The sequence below is a fragment of the Coturnix japonica genome, chromosome Z, assembly GCF_054131305.1.
Source record: "Coturnix japonica strain WE chromosome Z, WE-NBRP24, whole genome shotgun sequence".
NCBI classification, from domain to species: Eukaryota; Metazoa; Chordata; class Aves; order Galliformes; family Phasianidae; genus Coturnix; species Coturnix japonica.
The window spans coordinates 52,675,248-52,694,366 of record NC_140702.1 but is presented as its reverse complement, the minus strand read 5'-3'; the positions used below and the strand labels follow the sequence as shown (position 1 = coordinate 52,694,366).

The following is a 19,119-nucleotide window of genomic DNA, read 5'->3' as shown; positions in this document are numbered from 1 at the left end:
ACAACATTCACCTACAGTCTGTGGTAATCCAGGATGTGAAAAGAACGAGGCATAATACCACAGAAATAGAGGTTATGTGATGCAAATAAACAAATCTCAAAAGGACACATTTCTCAAAAAACCCTACTCACAAAAACAAAAGACAGCCCCACTGGGGAAGAAAGGGGGTCTGGCATAAGGCTTGATGCAAATATGGGTGTTATTAATAAATGTATCTTCATAATAAACGGAAAGTATGGAATAGAGACAATCTTATGTTCTCAATTAGAGCTCTATGTAAGCTAAATCATTTATAACAGATGTAAGTATTTAAGTTGGAAACAGAATCTATAAAAGCAATAACTTTTTTTTTTATTTTTTTAAATAAAATACTATTCATTTTGGAATACAGACTACATGAAAGCTCCACTTCAAGATAAAATTTGACAGTTTTCAACAAGTACTGATTCAATTTATTTATATCTCTACTGTAATGGATGTCTTTAACACTTTGATCAGAACTGATTTCCGCCTTGACAGCTGTGTTATACAATTTCTCCTACTAAAACCAAACTTAAACTGACCAAATGGTTATAGATTCTCGCATATTATTCAATGAATCCAGACTTTAGACACTATGTTGAGCTTTTAATAAAAGCTCTTCTAGAATAATCCAGCTGAACATGGCATTGTAATTCTTTATCTACAATAAAATCAGTTATTATTTAACAGCAGTTAAATATACCTGATTTTAGCAGTCATAGCTACATGTTTAACAGCTAAGTAATTTTCCTAACTCAACCACAGCTCTTAGCACCTTCAGAAACAAAGACATGCTAGAGAGCAACCAGTGCAACTTTACCAGGAGGTTTGGGCTGGAACTTACAGGGTTATTTTGAATACTTAATACAAAAGGTTCTTCTTAAATATGCCTACTGGATTGCCACCATAGTGCAGACTGATTCTACTGCTCCAGGTAATGTTTTCTTTGCAAGTCACCCTCCTAATACTAGGATTTACATCATGCAAATTACTAAGTGAACTAGCAAGCATGTGGGCAACTACAGCCAATCATGCTCCAGAACTTTTACTGTAAAGAAATCAGCACTTCAGCTCTTCCACTTTTCTGCAACAGCATCAACTGATGATAGGCAGAGAACGGCTGCTGCCACTCGAGTGATTATAAATAATTAATTTTCTTCTGGCCGCAGGTGAATCCAGGCTGGGTTATAGTCAAGAATTTTTCCTTTGTTTCTTTTAATCACCCTGAACTCAAACTTGCCTTTCAGATCTCAGAGCACAGTTGTTGTCATGAGGCAGGGAGTTCACTTTTAATTGTATTTATACAAAGCTTTTCCACAGAAGATATCTTCAAAAACCTGTAAAAGTTAGCTTAAGGACCCTAGTGTTTATCCTAGACTAATGGAATTACTTAACAGCTCATTACGATGGGATAAATTAATTACATGGTTCAACTGAATGCTACATTATTCATGCGCTGCTAATCAGACTAAAGACTACATAACAAAGCCTGTAAGACATTAAGAAGCTCCTCGACTTAAATACCAAATTAAATGAAAGTTTGTAAATGATAAAGGACCGGAACAGAATTTCTAGATAGCCACTTTTGACTCGAAGCGCTCACATATTCACATTGGTTATCTGCAGAAAGCAGCAGGAAAACTTCCACATTTCACATGCTGTCACTTGCATCCTCTAAAAATTGCTTGGTCAACAAGTAATGACTGATCAGCTTAACAGAGGGTATATCTGTAAAAAGTGCATTTAAATTAGTGCAGCTTTGCATGCCCTGAAGTTCATACCAGTTTAAGATATGATTTATATTGATTTCACTTACAGCCAAGTGATCAAGTAAACATAAAGTACAATTGCCTGTTTAGGAAGTTCTCTGGTAATGAGAACCAACATCACTGAAATCAATTTTCACGCCTCTTCTGTAACATCACACCAGCGTAGTTTCCTGTCTCTGTTCTCCACAAATTTGGTACTCTGAGTCCATGTAAATCTGAATATATAACCTGTGTGCATCCACCAAAAGTAGCTTTGCCACTTTTAGCTCTCTGCTTTGAATAAATGCACAAAACATTTTACATAACCTCACAAAAAATTCTGAGCTCCATTTTTCATGGTCTAAGCAAATACAAACTTGAGAGAGACCATACGATACTACCATGGGGAATAAAAGTTGTATTTTTACACACAGCATTGTCAAAGTACATCTTCATAAAGCAGCAAATAACTCATTGAAGATTGCTGTCCAAAGATTTAAAAAGTCATTCAACTTCTTCCTCTACTTTCATTGTTAAGGTCTAGAAACTAGAATATCCAGAAACAGAGTTTAAAGAAAGTTTTTATGAAGGACCTTGCATTAAAAGAAGTAGACTATATCCACCACAAGTAGTTTAAAAACACACCAACATTTTTATTTACCATCCAAACAGGATGTCTAGAGCCTTTATGCTTAAATTAAACACATTCTTGTGATACAGCTTTCTGCATCTTTTAAGCCAAAAGCCATAAAAGACACAAGCTGCTAAGACGCTCATTTTTCAAGACTAGTATGTTTAGTATCTCCAAATACAGAAAGAGAAAACAGCTTATTGCATTACCTGAATTAATTCAAAGTCATTGTAATGTATTTACTGAGTCTAGTGCTTTATTTTCTAAAGACTCAATGCAACCATTCTTCCACGTCACATTTTCAGCAATATCAATGCCATTATTTGAGCCACCTCAATTAGTACTGGTCCTGAAAAAATTCTTCACAAAGAAGTGGGTTTTTTTTTTGTTTTTTTTTTTTTTTTTCTTTTTAGTTTGTGTGCGTGTGCTTACAGTCCTTGGACAGAGTGACCTATTTAATGGTCACTAGCTCGATGAAGATGAAAATCATGTAGTTCATCTTCTAAGTAGGCACCAAGGAAGTCTGTTTTGGAGTAAGAAACGTTGCAGCAGGTGACAGCAGGTTGCAATTAAAAATCTGTATCAGAAAATCAAAGATCTCAGTCAAACCCCATGCCTCTTTAACGAAGAGCTAATGATGCCCCTACTAATGAAGAATTTAAGACCTTCCTGTCAAATGAGCAATAAACAATAGAAATGAGGTTACCAATTATGATGCTAATTAGCCAAATTTATTAATTAAGAGATCTTTTAATGTTTTCTGACAAAGTTTTCCATACAGTCTACAGTGGGCTCAGTGCCTTCATCCATCTTCAGAGAAGAAAAGGAAACAGCGTGCCTACATTTACACTACTGCCCCACAGCAGAGTAACATGTGGAGTGTTGCTGTAGACGACAATTTATCTGCCTAAGTGAGTTAATGAGAACAGTGAATTTATTGCCAGTCATCTCAAAATATAGCCGTAGAAGATAAAAAAAAAATCCCAACAAACCACAACAGAGCTAATGACTTGCATTAAGAGATTAAGAATTGTAACCATTAGAAAAACTAATTCTTCTGAAACTCATGAGTAATTAGCAAAACTATCTTAAGAAATCTATAACTCTATCTTATGAACAGAAAGAACATACCATAGTCTTTAGCTATAGTAACTACTAGAGTGTAGTAGATGTAAACCTCTCCCCTCCACGTTAAGGGATTAATACACAGTTCTGTACACACACTACGTGCAGAAGAGCTCAGCATAAGCGAGGTAGTGGTAGTACATCTCTTTCCAAAGATGCGGTAACTCCTTCAATGCAGAAAGCCTATCATGTTTAAAGAAAGTGAAACTTGGGAGCACACTCAATTTTTTTTTTTTTTTGTAATGAAAGCAGACAAACGCATTCACATTTCTCCATTCCTATCACTGTTACTTTACACAGGAGCATGAGGAAATAGATGTCCACAGATGAACTTTACAAGTTACCTGCCCTGAGGGGCAGCCAAGAGCCTGATTCTTCATCAACTTCCACAGAACTGTTGCTCATACTCCTGCCAGTTTCAACAGGGCTATTCAACAAAATACTATACCAAGCCAGATCTCAGGACTTACATTAGACACACACTATGCTAAAAATGAGTCGACTAAGGGTGAGGACATTGCACCAAAGCCACAGAAAATTTTGTACAGCCTTACCCTGGTAAGGGTCTTTTCTGGTATAAGACCATCATTAACTCTTCTTTGCAGCCTTGCATTCCCACTGCATCCCCTTCCATACAGAAGCAAATGGCAACAATGGCTTCAGAGCCCGTCAGCAGAAGCCCTAACAACTGGTCCTTTCAGTTTTAATCAGTGTATCAGTAACCTGCCCACTCAGGGCTAGCCCTGCAGACTAAACTACAGCTTTCAGTTTCACTAGCACGATCATGCTCAGCAACTGTCTATATTAATGAGAAAGAGCATGATTGTCCCTTTTGTGGTTCTTACACTGAGTACATCTAGAGTCACAGGTATCTCTGAAATGTACATGGGTTCTTCCATTTCTAGATAGACCTTACCATGTAACTTCAAAGATGATTTTTTGTTTATTTGTATAGAAGTTCCTAATGATCACAGAATCACTGAATGGCCCAGGCTGGAAGGGATCTTAAAGACAATTGAGTTCCAATACCCTGCTGTGGGCAGGGTTGCCACTCACCAAATTAGGCTGCCCATGGCCCCATCCACCTTGGCCTAGAAAACCTCCAGGGATGGGGCAACCACAGCTTCTCTGGGCAGCTTGTGCCAGAGCCTGGCAGTCTTCTGAGTAGAAGAATTTACTCCAAACATCTAATCTAAATTTCCTCTCTTTTAGTTGTTACCCCTTGCCCTGTTGCTATTAGACTGTGTAAACAGTCACTCCCTGTTTATAAGCTCTCAAGCACTGGAAGGCCGCAATGAGGTCTCACCAGAGCCGTCTTTCCTTCAAGCTGAACAAGTCCAACTCCCTCAGCCTTTCCTCACAAAAAAGATGCTCCAGGCATCTGATAATCTTTGTGGCCCTCCTCTGGACCCACTCCAACAGTTCCACATCCTTCATGTATCATCTTCTACCATGAAGACACACAACCAAAAATCTCTTCCCAAAAATGTGTAGAACACAAAGCAATCACACCTGAATTGTGTGTAAGCAACAGCATTCTCAGTGAGAAGAACGGGTCTGACTGTTCCTAAATCCTATTACACAATGCAGTGCAACCTTAGATAAATCATTATCTCCATAGATCATTTTCCCAACACTAATTATACCACAGAATATCACAGTAGACAGAGTCATTAGTTTTGAATTGATGTAGTGTGCAAATTAGTCATTATTTATAGTTCATTTATTGCATACAAGAATCTGCACTACAATCCGGCTTGATAACAGGTGACTGGACTCATATGCTAGAAAGAATAATGACTCAATAGAGTTACTCGAAGATATTATTCTGTTGCAGCCTTCACAGATTATATGAGATCACCTGCAAAGATTAGAGAGCTTATCAGTCATGTTATCAGCTAGCTCTGAATATAAATTGATACAGGGTGCTTTAACTACATATAAAAAAAGCCCCATACCCCTCCAAATCTGTAGCTCTTTCAGAGACAAGAAAGTAAATCCAAATGTTAGCTGTTCTAAGGGTTGCAGAGAACAATTAGTGCAGAATCATGGTGGTCCATAAATTATTTTATTGGTAAGAAAGGCCTGGTTTGGGCTGGCTTGTAATTATGTTTATGTTTCCTCAGACAAGCAGGCTTTCCTCCAGTCCCAGATGCTCTCTGCAGTGCACAGAGAATTCACCAAAAAGCAAAGACTGTGGGTCAGCCAGGTTTCTCCCAAATAGCTCAGCCAGTAGGTAGGTATACAACAGCTGTGCCCTTACAGAATAGGAATGCCCTCAAAACATAGAAGTTACAAAACAGTTACAGTTGTGTTTTAACTTTTCTGTGTCTTTTTTTTTTTTTCCCTTCACATTAAAGGGTTTTATTAGACTTTAAGTCTTAATAATTAAAACATGTACAGAGCTCAGTTCCTGTGATATAGATAATTGTTGTAAATTTCGACATAGACAGCGCTAGGCATGCTTGTACATATGCTTGAATAAGGATCTGAAGAAGAATTTGAGACTGAAATGCTGAAGAATTATACCACTGGCAAGTAGGAAGCTTGCATAACACAGTATGGGATTTTTTAGCAAACAGCTTATTTGAAACAACCTGAAAGATACTTTTTGCCCAAGAAGAATTTGTCCTGATGGGAGCAGTACATTTCAGATGACTGGAAGCCATTTGACACGCTAAAATGCAGCTGTTATTAGGAGATGATTCATAAATTAATGGAGATGATGGTAGAACTTTATAGAGAAGCAAATGAAACTGAAGACTAGCTTATTTTAAGAATAGGATTCTTTAAGCCATTTTTTCTGTTTGTTTGATTGATTTTTATGGCATGTAGTTAATAAAGCAGACAGTGCCCATGAAAAGTTGCTATTCAGCTTGTGACACCTCTACCTAGAAGAGAAGAAATAAATTAAGCCTGCATGAACTCTTCCTTCCCATTATTTCCTGCTGCCCACAGCCCAAAGTAGAGGACACTTCTTCCTGTTGCCATCGGTGCAGGGAGATCACAGAATCACAGAATTACCCGGGTTGGAAGGGACCTCAAGGATCATGTAGTTCCAACCCCCCTGCCTAGCAGGGCCACCAAACATACACATTTACTAGATCAGGTTGCCCAGGGCCCCGTCCAACCTGGTCTTGAACACCTCCAAGGACGGGGCATCCACAACCTCACTGGGCAGCCTGTTCCAGGACCTAACCACCCTTCTAGTAAAGAAATATGGGGAGCTGCTGCTTTTTTTTTTGCCCCTTTTTTCCTTTTTCCTATTTCTTGGACTCTGTTAGTAATTCAAGCAGAAGAGCTTGAATTGGAGGTTGCCTCCAAGAGGAGAAAAGATTAAAAGAGCAGAACTACTTAAGAGTGCGGTGAAAGAGAATAGCGGCTTCCACTGCAAGATAGGCAAACACAGTGGATGGGGTAAAATAGCCTGCAGATGCTCAGCTAACAGCGAGTCAGCTGCAGCTAATGTGGATATATCAAGATTAGCGTTTCCAAAATTTAGATTTACATCTCACATAATTCTGCAAAGACCAAACCATGCTGACATATTTCTGCTGGTCACACACAATAGATGCTAAAGTGGTACGTATAGAGTAAGGCTTGATTTGTTGCTATGTATTTTTAAAGCACTTAAAATCACGTATGTGAGGGCAGACTCCTATTGATTTATCTTACTTTTCTCACTGGCTCTGTGTATTATATTTAGCCTGGAAAATGTGTTTTCCACAAACAACTCTCAAACAGCAAATTTATGAGTTGCTGTGTACCCAGAATTCTATCGGACGAGCAAAGAGCCAGAACAGAAGAGGCTACACCAAGGAATACAGAGTATTTTACTCAAAAAAAGTAAATATTTTTTGTGGTATACTTCTATGCTTTCATTCTTCGTTTCCTTTCTATTTTAGGCATAATAGTTAACAAAATATGACTGCCTTCAGCCTTTTGCCAGGACATAATACCTGTCTTTGCCAGACTTGTTCATACTGAATCTTAACTTTGATTTCAGGTCTGCAGTACCATATGACTTAACAGCAGTAGAATTTAACTCAATTTATTTAACAGTAAATTAAATTGTTCTACTGATGACTGTATCATTAACTGGTAAAAAGCAAACACTTCAAATTATATGATGAACTGATAAAGCAAGGCAAGAAGAACGACTCTAAAGCTAAAAAATAAGAGTGTTTTTCTTTTTTATGAGTAAGTACATATCAGTCCACTAGTAGCACTTTTGACTGAAGATCTGGATCTGATCCCAGTCACAAACAAGTGGACATGACACACATGGTCATGTAGCTTAACATCACTAAACAACTGGCAGGATCATCAGAATATTACAGCATTTTGGTATTAAACTGATGGATACATTCATTGTCAGTACTGCATCTACACACTGACATTTTCATTTTAAGCAATGTCTTCCCTGAAGTTAAAAGGCCATTCAAAAGAGAAGCACTGTACGCTTGTAAGTTTTTCCAGACTGTGGAGAAATAGAACAGAGCCGATTTTATTTCCATACCCTTGGCTTTTCTCAGGCACTCACAGCATCATGAATGGTTTTCATACTGTGTGTGTTGTATGGAGGCAACTTAGCACAGCTGTATTTAAAAGACAGAGAGGTGTGCTGACCTGGTAGATGGTTAGTGTTAACAGCTAAAGAAATGCCACTTACTGGAATATTTTACAACAGTTATTTTACAAACATCTCTGCTACTTTTGGACAGATATTATTATTATTTTTTTTCCAGTGTATTCAGCAGAACTACCACCATTCTCAAAATCTATTTAAAGCTGTGTCTTGTGTTATCTTCCATTGGACTGCAAATGTCAATGAGGCGAAAATTACTCTTGCCATATCTATAGGGCACTTTCAGTGTCTCAGACTTGAAATAACAAGACATTGGTTTAATTTTTAAGGAATGAATACAACACATTCATTTAGGATAAACAAAATCCTTATTCAGAGCAAAATATTTTGCAAATATCAATGTAGAAAACAAGCAGATGAATATTTCCCATCACGCATTGTGCATTACAAGTCTCGATTTCACTAAAGAGCAAAGCTGTAAACTTTCCTCCATGTAACTGAGTCTGGGGTTGGCACAGACAAGACTATTTCAAGAAGTAAATATATAAAGACTCAGCTCCTATTTAATCTGCATGAGAACAGTTACCACATTTCCAATTCTTAACCTAAAACAAGCTTAATGTAAACAGTATAAATTATGGGTATGTGATTTGCAAGTTATCTGGCCAGCATTATTTCTCTTCTCTTACCCTTGAAGAGGGTAAGAAATCATATATGATCAGAATCATAAGATGGCTTAGGTTGGAGGGAACCTTAAGACAATCAGTTCCAGCCTTCCTGCCACAGGCAGGGTTGCCATCCACTAGATCAGGCTGCCCAGGAAAGGAGAAGTGTTCCAGCCCTCTGATCATCTTTGTGGCCCTCCTCTGGACCCAGTCCAATAGCTCTGCATCCTTCAGTTTTGCAGGCCCCAGGCCTGGACACAGTACTCTAAAGGGGGCCACATGCAAGCAGGGTTGAGAGGGACAATAATCTCCCTCTCTCTGCTGGCCACCCCTTTTTTGATGCAGCTCAGGATACTGTAAGTCTTCTGGGCTGCAAGAGTACAGTGCTGTCTCACATAGTTTTTCAACCATCAGGATGCCCAAGTATTTCTCTGCAGGGCTACTTTCTCGGAATTGTTCTCCCAGTCTGTACTTGCATGTTGGACTTGTATGTGCAACACTTTTCACTTGGCTTGGAAAAACCTCATTAGATTCTTTTGTTTCCACTTCTTGAGCATGTCCAGGTTCCTCTGCATGGTGTCCTTCTCTTCTGTTGTGTCAGCTGCACCACTCTGCTTCACATCATCAAACTTGCTGAGGGTACATTAAATCCCACTGTCTATGCGGTTGATAAAGATGCTGAAGAGCACTGGTCCCAAGACAGTCTAGTCCTGCGGTCTCAAAATCCTGTCTTTCCCCAGGTCTTCCTTTCTCCTTTTCTTGAAAGAGAAGTGATGTTTCCCGTTTCTCCAGTCACTGGGGACTTCACCTGACAGCCACGATTTTTCAAGTAAGATGGAGAGCGGCTTGGCAACCACATCAGCTTGTTGCTTCAGAAACCTGGGATGCATGCCATCTGGCCCCATAGACTTGTACACATTCAGCCTCATGAGGTGGTCTCGGACTCACTTCACTTTTACACTGGGAGGGATTTTGCTCTCTGACCCTCACTTCAAAATTCAAGGACAGGAGAGTCAAGAGAAGCCAGAATGGCTGTGAAGACTGAGGCACTGTTCCCTGTTCAAAATGTCTTCTGTAAAGTTAATCAAGACTAGTTTGTGAAAAATACCAAGTGAGAGAGCACCACAGAAACTTAAACCCTAGAGTCATAAAATGCCTAGAGTTGGAAGGGACCTCCCAAGGCTATCTAGGCCAACTTCCCTGCAGTGAACAGGGACACCACACTTAGATCAGGTCACCCAGGGCCTTATCCAGCTTCATCTTGAAAGTCTCTAAGAACAAGGCATCCACTGTATTACTAGGCAACCTGTTCCACCCACACCGTGAAAGATTTTTCTTTATATCTGTCACGGTTTTGTAATTTTTCTATTGGTATTCCACATCATAACATCATGAGGAGCACAGAAAAGAAGAACTACACGTCCCAGAGGACCTCATGGCCAGAGAGGGAAATATGTCACAGAAGTGATGTTGGCTCTCTCTCACTGCCCGTCAGCAGGTGTGGGTGTGCTTCCAAGCCATGCGCCTTCACTTTCAAAGCTGGCTTCTCAGTCTTCAGATAACCCTCTCTCTCTTATTTTACTTGATTTATTAGCCTCAGTTTTAATTAGATTGTACTATATTGTGTTATCTTGCACTCCAATATCATAGTTAGTAAAATAAGTTTTTCTTCTTAGATCACTGCCACTACTCTGTTTGTTTCTTTGAGCCCAGCTCCCACCTCCCTATCCCTTTCCCTTTTTTCCTTCCCATTTTTGAGGTCAGGGGGCCCACAGGCCTACTGCAACCCACCCCATCATGGGCATAGATTGATCATGACAATATCTGACCTGAATCTGCCCTCTTCATTTTGAAGCCATTTTCCCTTATTCAGTCACCAGATTCTGCTCAAGAGTCTGTCCCCTTCTTTCCTGCAGCTCTCCTTTAGATCTGAAAGGCTGCTCTCAGATCACCTTACAGCCTTCTCTTCTCCAGGCTGAGCAGCTCCAGCTCTCTCAGCCTGTCCTTCTAGGAGAGGTGTTCCATCCCATGGATAATTTCTGTGGACATGCTCCAACAGGTCCATGTCTCTGCTGTACTGAGGACTCCACATCTGGATGCAGTACTCCAAGTGAAGCCTCACCAGTGCAGAGTAGAGGGGCAGGATCACGTCCCCTGACCTGCTGGCCATGCTTCTTTTGATGCAGCCCAGAATATGGTTGGCTTTCTTGGCTGTGAGGGCACAATGCTGGCTCATGTCCAGCATCTCATCCGCCAGAACCCCCACGTCTTTTTCAACAGACCCTTTCATCCCTCAGCTTGCATTGGTAATAGGGGTTGCCTTGACCCAGGTGCAAGACTTTGCATTCAGATTTGTTGAACCTTTTTTGTGTTTGGACTCACCTGGGCCCACTGCTCAAGCCTGTTTAAGTCCCTCTGGATGGCACGCCATCCCTCTGCTGTGTCAACTGCACCCCACAGCTTGGTGTCACCTGCAAACTTGCTGAGGGTGCACTTGACTCCACTGTCACCGTCACCAATGAAGATATTAAAGAGTATTGGCCCCAGTACTGACCCCTGGGGGACACCACTTATCACTGATCTACATCCAGATATGGAGCCATTGACCACCACTCTCTGGACTCGGTCCTGCGGCCAGTTTTTTGTCCACTGAACAGTTCATCCATCAAATGCATATCTTTCCATTCTGGAAAGAAGGATTTGTGGGTTGCTGTGTCAAAGGCCTTACTGAATTTGAGACAGATGACATCAGTGGCTCTTCCCTTGTCAACTGATGCAATGACACCATCGTAGAAGGCCACTAGGCTAGTTAAGCAGAATTCACCCTTGGTGAAGCCATGCTGTTTCTCCCTTATAATCTCACTGCCTTCCACATGCCTTAGCATAGCTTCCAGGATGATCTGTTCCACGAACTTCCCTGGCATGGAGGTGAGACTGACAGGTTAGTAGCTCCCTGGCACATCTGTACTATTTTTAATATGCCTTTTTTCCAGTCACGAGGGACTTCACCTGACTGCCAGGACTTTTCAAATATCATCAAGAGCAGCTCGGCAACTATGTCAGCCAGCTCCCTCTGGACTCTGGAATACACCTCATGAGGACCCACTCACTGTGGGGAGTACGTCTTCTTGGGTTTTCCTTTGCTGGATAAGGTACTTGTAGAAGACTTTCTTGCTCTTAGCAGCCCTACACAAGTTCGGTTCAAGCTGGGCTTTGACTTTCCTGACCCCATCCTTACACTGTCTACCTACTTCCTTATATTCTTCCCATGGTATCTGTCCCTCTTTCCTCTGCCTGTGCACTCTCTTCTTGCTCTTCAGCTTTATCAACAATTGCTACTTCAGCCACACCAGTCTCTTGCCTTCCTTTCCTGACCTGCAACACCTGCAGATGGACAGTTCTCGTACCCTGAAGAATGCCCCCTTAAAGATGTGACAGATCTGCTCCACACCCTTGCCCATGAGAACTGTTTCCCAGGGTGTTTTGTTGAGTAACTCCCTGAAGAGCTTGAATTTATCTTTCCTAAAGTTTAGCTTTCTAATTTTACTCTTCACCTGTCTCATGTCCCTCCAGAGCATGAACTCAAATGCAGCATCATCACTACAGACCAGGCAGTCTTCAATCTAGATGTTACCCATTATTTCATTTAAGTCTGTGAGCAAGAGGCCCAGTATTGCATCTCCCTCGGTGGTGCCGTCAATTACTTGACTCAGGAAGTCATTATCTGGGGATCCACTATAACTTTTAATGCAAGGTCATACTTGAATGCAACAGGTTTGAACTCTCTTTTGGTAAGGCACATGTGCTATGTCCTTTCTGAAAGTTAAAACTTACTAGCCTTCACTTACAAGCAGCAAAGTGAAGCACAACCATGTTAAACAAGGTGGCAGGATCACAGAGTGTACCAGCAGTGCTCAGAAGCCTGTCCAGATTCTCTTTTCAAGTGGGGCACTCCAAGAGTGAAACATTTCTTGCACTGATGCTTGTAGAGGAATAGAGATCAGGCAGCTTAGTTGGAGCATGGCTGGCTTGCTCAGCACAAAAAGCAAGGGAAAGAATGCACAGAAGTAGCCTTCTGTATGGCTATATTGCTGTAATTCAGCTATAAGATAAGTCATCCATAAATTTGTTTTCAAGGGTGCTTAATTTATTAGGAGAAAGCATGGTAGCCACAACAAATGAGATTTTGGTTGAGAAGGTCTCTTTTGACAGTAGGTTGTGTACATGTTCTTTTACAAGCAACTTTTCACTCTTTTGACCTTTTAATTTTCCTAATGGAATTGATATTTCCTTATAAAAGTTTCTTGAGTGCAGATTCAACTACAATGAATACACCCAGAGTTCAACCATCAGTGAAATCAGTTTCAGAAACATTAAAAGGACATGGAGTGTTCTACCTGTTACATCAGAACCTCTTGAATTTCTCTTTTATTTAATAATGGACAGGAGCAGTCAGTTCAGCATCATAAAATTGTTACTGTACACAGATAACAGCTGTAAAGTCTTATATAATCATTTAAAGAAAGATAACAGCTTTCCAGTTCCACAGCAGAAGCAATCATGCATCTGGAAATCCTGCATCACAGCATATTTCTGTGATGCGTTTGATTAAAATTTTACCCCAGCGGCAATATGATTATCTCTGCAGAAATGCACTCCAGATATGAATCAGAATCAGCAATTAATTCATACTAGATGCTGCTTAAGTGCCATCTAAACAAAGGTTTTCTACATACTATATTCTAGAACAGATTTCCAAGTTCTCTCCCCCTTGAATAACAAAGAATGTTTTCCCACTTTTTTTAATATTATGAATTCAAAAAATTAGGCAATCAATACTGTAAATAACACCATAAATGAAGTGTCCCATTAACACACAGTAAAATAGTTTTTCTCTGGCAAGAAACAATGGGTTTTCAAACACTTGTATCATTTGTCTCAAATGCTGGACTATAAAGCTCAGTATAAATGAAAATATCAGCTTGCATCAGGATGGAATTGAATAGCCTTAATTCAAATACTCCTGTTTATTTATTTATTTATTTTTCCTGGGAGAAGGAAGAGTACAGTGTAGAAAACTAAGCTAAGGGTTGTAATCTCAATCAAAATTCTATATGCTACATACCACCATTATGGTCTTCTGTAGGAATGAATCACAGGATCTGTAAGTACAGGGCTCTACTGATCACTATCCTTAGACAACATCAACCATTAGGTAACTTACAGGTAAGAAAAAAGTTAAAACACTACCTCAAATGTCAGCAGGGGGTGGAGGATGATTCACACTTCCCTCAGCTCAACTGCAAAATGTGGCCTTCTCCAGCCATCCCAGCACCTACAGAAAATCAGGGGGGGAAAAAACAACAACAGATGAGTTCATGAACATAGTGATGGTGGAAAGAAGACTGAACAAAATCCTGTCACTGTCCTTGTATGGGAAAGGCATCTTGGGAAAGGCCCCCAGCTGGGCAGCCTCCACAATGGACCAAGAAGTGCACCTGGACTTCTCACTCAAAAACTGGCAGCTGCCTGCAATCTCTTTGTCACTGGGGGCTTGCCAAGCAGCAGTACCCAACACTAACTTTGACATTAAAAGTACCAACAGATTTAAATGGCAAAGACAAGTCAGGAAGACCTATCAACACTCATTATCAATAGATACCTAGAAGTACAAAATAAGGCGGATTGGAAAGAGAAAGCACAATTATCATGAAGAGGATATGGATGAGTACATCACATTCCTAATATTTAGACAGTAAACTATAGTGTGGAAACTTATGAACTGCTAGTTTTAAGAAAGCAACACTGTGTTTTCCATTAAAAGGACAGTATGAAGCATTCTAAGGAAAATGGCATTTGTTTTGACCAGAATTGCTAAACACATTACCACTGCTGTGGTATTTGGTAAAGCAGCATTTACAATGGTCTTGAACTAGTGGTATTTCTGTATTTTAATAAAAATAATTATTAATTCAATATGAAAGCTTATTTCTTCCCAAGGAAGAAGTCATTAGTGACATGGTTTAATGGTGGACTTGATAGTGGTAGGTTGATGGTTTGGGCTTGATAATCTTAAGGGTATTTTTCAACCTATGTGATTCTAACTCAGCACTCTTTAGTGTTTTGAAAAGTTGGCAACAGTGCCCACATTCATTGATTATTTCATAACAAATTGGTTGTTAGTGGGTGGAACTCCCTCAAGACCAGAGTTCACAGTATCAGGCTGTTTAAACACTAAGGAAAAGGAATCAGCTTGTGAAAAAACATTGAAATAACTGTGTATGTTCAGACTGTACGCACAGGGCTGCACTGCACTAGCCTTAACAAGTGTTAGTATGTCACTAAAGAGTGTTCCTTGACTGAGTGCTAGCACTGGCTTAAGAAGGAACAGCAGAAATTTTGATCTGTGCTCACAGAATTCCCAACTTTTACAGTATTTTTTTTTAATGTATGCACAGATGCCTAACTAATAAAGAAATGAATGCAAAATGAGACAGACTGAGTGAAAATGTATTTCGCAGATACTCTTCAGTGCAATATTTAAAACGCTAAGTGATGACTGTGTAATCATGTTAAAAAAAAACACAAACAACAATGACAACAAACAACTGCCAGATGGGAAAATCTTTGAACTGAACATAAAACAAGATTAAACAAATATCTGGCAACATGAGAGGGAATCTCATGTTGCCAGGTAGAAGGAATACAATAAATAAATAAATAAAATAAATAAAACAAAAATCAAGAATAATATGTAATAGCTATCAAAATGAAAATAAATCATTGTGTGTATCATAGCTGTAATTAAATCTGCAATCATGGTTCTCCACAGATACACACCTTGGAACACAATGAACAGACGTGGTATGCCTTCACTTATAACCTCTTTCAGCTCTTGTAATACACACAACTAATACTGAACCTCACAGAATGAGTGCACTCACATTTTATGGGGTTGAGGTTCTTATTGTCCTATTTTAATATAATTTTGTAAGAAGTCTTAAAATGATTTGTAAATTTTGGAAAGATCTCTTAATCTCACAGAGGACAATTGATCCATGAGCTGCAACTCTCATTTTCTACAACAAAGGACAGTCAAGACTGAATAAAACTGTAAAGACTAAGGCAGCTGCTGACTGAAGCAGGTTAACAAGGACTACTGACAAATTCCTGTTTCAAAACACTTGGTAGGGTATTAGCAAGTGGAACTGATCTCCATGTGACAAAATCAGAACCCTACTACAAAGGCAAAGGCAAAATTCTTCCAGCAGCCTTTCCAAAATATTTTGAAATCCTGCTCAATAGCAGAGAAGATCTTAGCTACTTTATAGGCAACAAAAGCGACATGCCCTAATTTCTGCTTAGCTAACTGTACTCTGAACATTTTGTTTTGTTCTTTGTACCTCGTGGTGACAGCACAGGGATTCCATGCAGCAACACAACTAATTTGCAGTACTGCAGTTCAGAACAAGCCAAACAAGCATGAGCACAACCACATACGCACTTGATTCTGACCCTTTATCATGTGTGAAAAAGAGGTACTAGTGCACACAAGATAAGGAGCTGTATCTTAATATGGCAAGCAGCCACGTTTTCACTGATTCTTAGAAAAACTGCGACTTCAGTGGAAGGAGAACATGGATTAGCAGGAAGAAACTGCATAGGTCATGATTTTTTCACATAAATAATTTCACAAAATTATTTATCCTAACCTGTGTGGCAAACAAAAGGATTGCAATACAGAATCAAAATGGGACCCATCCAGGATTCCTTTGCCCCCTAACTAAAAAAATGCAAATGTTTACTGGGATGTCAGGATCTGCGTCCATTTCATCTCCTTAGAACCTGACCTGAGAGAATAATAAACCTGAGAATATGAGATGGACACAAAGATATCAGAAGATTTTTCAGTCTTCAAAACAGCATTCAAACAACTCCATCTTCATAAAACCATTCATGGTGTTTTCAAATAGCATTCTGTGATTGGTCTCAAGGCAGGCAGAATGACGTGCTTCACTGAATATGAAGGTAGGAAGGAACCTGTAGCTCACAGAGGCAGCTAACTAAAATTAAGCTGCTGCTTAAAGGGAATGCCTATGCAATGCATTGCCTCCCAGGAGGCTTCAGCCAAACCAGAGAGGTAGACATCTTACTGTGTACAGCCTACTACTTCCCTTCATCAATGAGCTGCTACAATGCAATGCTGCTCAGAGAGCGCTAACGCTGCATTATGGCTTGGATGCCATCAGAATAAAGGGAAATGCTGTGGCCTCACTACTCCAGAAAAGAACAGGCTCAAGTTTTCCCATTTCATCTGTTTACTTGATAAAGGCTGTTTCATCCTTAGACTGAAGAGATAAGGTACATATCAGCACATAAGTTCTATGTTCTGCTGTCGCTTTTCCTTACTTCAGTGTGTGTTCTCTCAGTAAAAGAAATGGGAGGGACAATGCCTTAAGACTAGACAGGCCAAGTGCTGTCACTTCATTTATATGTGCTTCCAACCACAAGGCAATGCACTTGCTTTTCATAGTTATGTGTATCCATGCACATTTACACAGTCGCTCTGACAATATATTACAGTATTTATAAGGCTATCACTTATGCAGACAACTTGACACATGCACCGAATTTAAATCTAAAAATTAAGATGAATGATCTAGGCTTATGGCTGAAAATGCAGTTAGCATGGCTCTACAGCCCAGCACTAACTTGTGGTTACTTGAATCGTCCAGAGAACTTGCGAAGTATTCTCAGTGTGGTTTTCATAATACACGCTTACATAAACACGTACACAAAAGCGTGCAAAATCAAAACCAGCTTCATACTTAAATTCAGAGGAGGCATGGATACGTGTTTGATCTTTAGCAACAAAAAATACAACTGAATGCTTGTAATAAACCAAATGCATATATATCTGCCCATGGGACATGAAGGAATGCACATGAAAGTGCCGAGGAAGCTGGTCAGTGTCACTGCATGCAAGGCCACTCTCAATGACATCTGAAAGGTCACGGTAATGTGGAGAGGTTAGCATACCAGGCTTGAATGTGTAATCAGCAGGAAAAATTCAGCAGAGGGTCAGTCAGTGGTAGAGTCAATATTTGATAATGACCAAGAGTTAACTCTTTGCTGCAAGACATCCATAGCAAATCAGAGGATGACAGAGTGGCTTAGGCAAGAAGAGACCATTAAGATCATTTAGTTCCTAAGATTCCTTCCTAACATCTAATCTAAATCTTCCCTCTTTTAGATTAATGCCATTCCTCCTTCTATCACTATCAGACTATGTAAAAAGTTAGTCACTCTCCTGCTTGTAAGCTCTCTTCAAGCACTGGGAGGCCGCAATGAGGCTTCTTCAAAGCCCTCTCTTCTTTAAGCTAAACAAACCCAAATTCCTTAACCTTTCTCCATAGCTCCAGCCCATCAATCACCTTTTGAATTCACCCCAACAGCTCTTGAGCCTTCCTGTTACTGTGGGCCTGAGGCCTGGATGCTAGTAGGTGGGGCCTCACAAGGGTAGAATAGCAGGGGCAATCACCTCCCTCTCATTGCTGGCCATTCCTCTTTTGGGGCAGCCTGGGATAAAGGCTCATGTCCATTTTGTGGAGTTCAGTTGGATGCCCAAGTACTTCTCTACTTGCCTCTACAAGTTCTTCTCCCTGTCTGTGCTTGTATTTGTGATTTTGCACTTGGCCTTGCTAAGCCTCATCAGATACTTGTGTTCCCATTTTTTGAGCATGCCCATGTTCCTCTGGACGGCATCCTTCCCCTCTATTCTGTCAAATGCACCACTCAGGTTTGTGACATAAGCAAATTTGTTGAGGATACACTCAATTCCACTATGTCACTGATGCTGAAGAGCACTGGTCCCAAAACAGACCCCTGTGGGACATCACTTGTGACTGGCCTCCACCTCAATACAGAGTTGTTGGAAACAACCCTCTGTGACCTTCCAACAAATTCTTTATCCACCTAATACTACGGCCTTTAAATCAATACCTTTCCAATTTAAAGGTAAGGATGTGGTTCAGGACTCTGTCAAAGACCTTGCAATAGCACAGGTAGATGATATCTGTTGCCCTTCCTTTGTCCACCAACAGTGCTGTCACTCCATCACTGAGGGCCACCAGATCAGTCAGGCACATTCTGCTACTGGTAAAGCCAGCCTGGCTGTCTCAGACCTCCTTTTCATCTAACATGTGATTTAACATCTCTTCCAGGAGGATCTGCTCCATCATCTTTCCAGGCTGAGAGATGAGTCTCACTGGACTGTAGCTCTCCAGGTCTTCATTTCTTCCTTTCTTGAATATGGAAGTGATGTTTTCCTTCTCCCAGTCA

At 40.2% G+C, this 19,119-nt stretch overlaps 1 protein-coding gene across 6 annotated transcripts in view; it reads right to left on the bottom strand.

Annotated features, from left to right (window-relative positions):
* The window catches only part of GHR (growth hormone receptor), a 130,802-nt gene that overhangs the window by 66,494 nt on the left and 45,189 nt on the right, over positions 1-19,119 (bottom strand). For 5 of the 6 annotated variants that reach the window (XM_085529566.1, XM_085529567.1, XM_085529565.1 and 2 more), the window contains one exon: positions 14,029-14,113. The exons of the other annotated variant lie outside the window; for it this stretch is intronic. The gene's annotated coding sequence lies outside the window, so the exon portion shown is untranslated. The remainder of the gene's footprint in view (positions 1-14,028; positions 14,114-19,119) is intronic. 6 annotated transcript variants of the gene reach the window in all.